Source organism: Helobdella robusta (assembly GCF_000326865.2).
Source record: "Helobdella robusta unplaced genomic scaffold HELROscaffold_3, whole genome shotgun sequence".
In the NCBI taxonomy this organism is placed as follows: Eukaryota; Metazoa; Annelida; class Clitellata; order Rhynchobdellida; family Glossiphoniidae; genus Helobdella; species Helobdella robusta.
This window is the reverse complement of record NW_008704501.1, coordinates 164,410-169,108: the sequence shown is the minus strand read 5'-3', so window position 1 is coordinate 169,108 and position 4,699 is coordinate 164,410.

Below are 4,699 nucleotides of genomic sequence, written 5' to 3'. Positions count from 1 at the left end.
TATATATATATATATATATATATAGATATATATATATATATATATATATATATATATATATATATATATATATATATATATATATATATATATATATATATATATATATATATATATATATATATATATATATATATATATATATATATATATATATATATATATATATATAATAAAATTCACAGCATGTTCCGCGTTAGTTAAATTCCAATTTAGCATTTTGATTTTTCTAACAGTTAATATTAAATCATTTGCAAGTTTCTTTAGTTCAAAACCAAAACATTCGTTTATTTTTTGCATGATAAAACAAAAAAACTTTTATAGATATATATATATATATATATATATATATATAGATATATATATATATATATATATATATTTGTGTGTGTTGTGTGTGTGTGTACGAGTCTTTGGATATATGGATAAAAACATATATATATATATATATATATATATATATATATATATATATATATACATATATATATATATATATACATATATATATATATATATATATGTATATATATATATATATATGTTTGTGTGTGTGTGTTCGAGTCTTTGGTTATTTGGTTAAAAACAATAGCCATAAAAACTATCATTTGATACCCGAATCGCTAATTAACCAATTCGAACACCGAAGATGGTACATGAATACCGAAAAAGTTTTTTAGTTCTAGCATGCTTTAATGTTTTATCATGCTTAAAATAAATAAAAATTTTGGTTTTGAACTAGAGAAACTTGACAGTGATTTACGATCTGCCGTTAGAAATATCTAAAAATTAAACATGAAATTAGCTAATGCGGAACAAGCTGTGATTTTCATCAATAATCGCTCTACTGACAGTCTTAATTTAATATATATTTATAATATATTTATACATATCAGTATCATAAATATATTTATGTATATAGATGTATATATATATATATATGTGTGTGTGTGTGTGTGTTTCTGGTGTGTGTGTTTGTTGTGTGTGTGTTTGTGTATGTACTTGTGACTGTGAGTGAGCAAATGCAAATATGTAAATATGTAGCACTTATACTGATGTTCAAATATTTGCATGTTTGTATAAACGTATAAATATTTACAAACGAGAACATATAGCATCTGTGTGTTCACACATACATTTGTCTACGTCAACAGCATGCGTATATAGTATACACTTAGTGGAAGGAAAGCTGGGCACAGTAACAGTAAAATGGAAATTTTGGTGTGAATGAATTACACTTTTATTTTGTTAAATTATTTAATAAAAAGGAATTACCCAATAGAGGATGGAAATGACCAGCGGAATACTTTTAACAAGTTTAATTATCAGTGCCAAGATGGTGTCAAAATTAAGGTGACTGGTCTTATTGTGCAGTAGCTGAATTCGAATACACAGAATTCTGTGAAATTTTATGTCTGAAATCTTTTTCGTTTACTGTAATTTTACCTAGTTTTAATAGTTATTGGCAAAAATACAAAAAAGAACGGAAGAAAAATGGAAGTTAGTTACAGAACAAAGTGGTGAATTGGAATAGCTGGCGGGAATGAAAAGAATTGGAATGAATTGGTTACTCCCGTTTACGTCCGCATTGATGGTGTGTCTTGCATTTGCCTTTAGGCAGATGTGCGTCAATTTTTGTTCAAAATGTAATGTATATTAACATGAATGAGCGAGCATACCAAACAAACACAAATGCCATTCTACAATGAGAAATAAAGAATATTGTTACATACATACACGTACGTACATATGGTGTACAGTACACGTATATAAAGCAATGTTGTTGTGTCCATATTGATGTCTGTAAGTTGAAGTGTTTATATCGGTGAGTTTGTGTTAATGTAATCATGTTGATAAAGGTATTACATTCTCTCATTCGCTGCATGTTGTGTTAATAATTGCATTATATGTTCTATTATATTCATATACTCTTTCGTTAATGTTGCAAATGCAAACATTAATGAAATTATGAATTTATACAGTTTTGTCATCCTTCATTGTTTTATAAAAAAAAACTTTTGATTCGTTATTTATTTATTTGTGTGCGTTTTTGTTTGTTTGTTCTGTGTGTCTGTTTATAAAATAAACCCACTCATCTGCACATTTATATTGTGAGATGATAGTTTGAAATAAGGGAAAGACATGCAACTAAATTAAGATATCATCAGACAAAGAAGCCCATTTAAACCAAGAAAAAAATTTTATGACCTTTTTCTATATATTTATAAAAAAAAACAAATGAATTCATGAGAAAAGATTTTTTATTTTTAGATATAGTAACATTCATTGCAAATTTATGCATAATAACCTGATTGACTTTGTAACGTATCAATGTTTTGGATTTTGTATAAGTTGTGTGTGTACGTTGTACACGTTAAAATGTTGAACGTTCGTGTATTTGTATGTCTGAAAGTTCTATGTGCCTTTCACGTGTGCGCAGTGGACAATGTTTGACTTGTGGTGGTAAACATGTTTCATTCGTTATAACTGTACACAAGGTATGCGCGTGTTTTATTTTTTGTACAATTTGTGAATATGTTTCGTTACATGAGTTTACGTAGTGCTTGTCATGTAGAATGATTTGCATGCAATTATTGCCTTATTGTCTTAATTGTATTATACGTATGCGATTTCTGAATGGGCAAAGTTAACCCATTTACACACAGACATTCACTTCACACACTCAAATTTAAACACAAATACTCACACTTACACACCAAATATATATATATATATATTATATATATATATATATATATATATAAACACAAAGCATACTTGAGCACATTTCGTAACATACACAGCATATGCATTTGTTTGTCTCTTCGTCCGTTTGTTTGTAAGATCGTTTGTTCATTTGTTTCAAAGGTTTTTTGCAAACCACTAAATTTCAGAAGCGTGTTAGTTGCATGTGTTTTTGATTCATCTTCGTAACTGCAACAATAATAGGTCTTTATTTTTTAGATGGTATTATCTAAACCAATGACAAATTTTGATTGTTTTTCAAATGTTTTCATTTCATATTCAAGGTATTGAATCAAATTGAGAATAACTTTTCATCTTTCAGTTTGTAATTCGTTTTTGTTTGATCTGTCAAGCCTGTGTTTCAATCACATGCGGCTAAAAGCACTGGTCATTCTGTTATTATATATATTTATTTATATATATATATATATGTACGGTTGAAGATTACACCCCATTTTGCAGTTAGAAGTTTTTTAAATAAAATTTCAACAACACGAAGCTGTTTTGTTTCAACTTTATTAAACTGTGAAGTTTGGCTAACGGCCGTTTCGGCTAATGCCATCGTCGGAGCCTAGATTGTAAAACCAAATGAGGAGTTAATAATATAAATTATAAGAAATAGAAAATAGAATATTAGATATTAAAATGAATAAATAAATGAATAACAACCTATATTTTAAAATTAACTCATTATATTGTTGAAAATAAAATAAACGAATAAATTTAAAAGAAAAATTATGAATAAAATTGTTTGTGTATTATCGTAGTTGAAGTGTAGAAAGTTAGCATAGTGACAAGAAGTAATGCAGAAATTATGGGAAGTCGATAATAATATTTAATGATATGACAATTTATTGAAGAATTATTAGATATTTAACAATTGGATATAATATTATTTAGCAATAAATATGTATAAAGAAATATTAAGGCGTGGCAAATAATGAAGTTAGTGAACAAATTGTTTGAGTTTTATGGCGTGAAGAGACAAACGGATTGTTGTTAATGGTGCGTTCTTGTGTGTTATATTCGTATTTATATTTGGTGTGTAGTTGCTGTCTATTGATGACGTTTGGCAATTGGGGCAGTACAAAGTCGCGATATTGAGTAAAAAGTTGTAAGACGTGAGCGAAATTGTCTGACTGCGTGTTGATTGTTAGTTTATTATTGAGGATGAGAATAGCTTCTTTTATTTTGAGTCTTGAGGGACGACGTTCATTATAAAGTATGCTAGTGTTATTATCAAGAATTTTTCGAGTAACTGGTATGTTGTGCTGCTTATTGAAGTGATCCTTGATAGCGCCTTGCTGTACGTGCATGGTAAGGCGTCTGCGAAGTGTTGTACGTGTGTGTCCAATATATGTTTCCACATCACGGTGTGGCAAAGGGCATCAAAATTGGTACACGACGTTCGTACTATCTAAATTATCTTTTGTAGTGGCTGGACTGTTTTTGATGACTAATTGTTGTGTTTTTGTTTTTTGTTATTAACTCCTCATTTGGTTTTACAATCTAGGCTCCGACGATGGCATTAGCCGAAACGGCCGTTAGCCAAACTTCACAGTTTAATAAAGTTGAATCAAAACAGCTTCGTGTTGTTGAAATTTTATTTAAAAAACTTCAAACTGCAAAATGGGGTGTAATCTTCAACCGTACATGTTTATCTGAGAACCTCATACCAAATTATATATATAAATATATATATATATATATATATATATATATATATATATATATATATATATATATATATATATATATATATATATGAGTGTGTGTGTGGCTTATACATTCAATGATGTGATGAGCATCTGTGAAGCTTATAAATGCCTCAATGTGTAAACAAACAGGTTAGGTTGCGTGTGCGTGCGTGTGCATAAAAATTTGCATAGGTTGGTGCGCCTGTTAAAAAGATGTTCGCGTGCACACATGTCTGCTGGTTGCTGCTCGTCCCAAA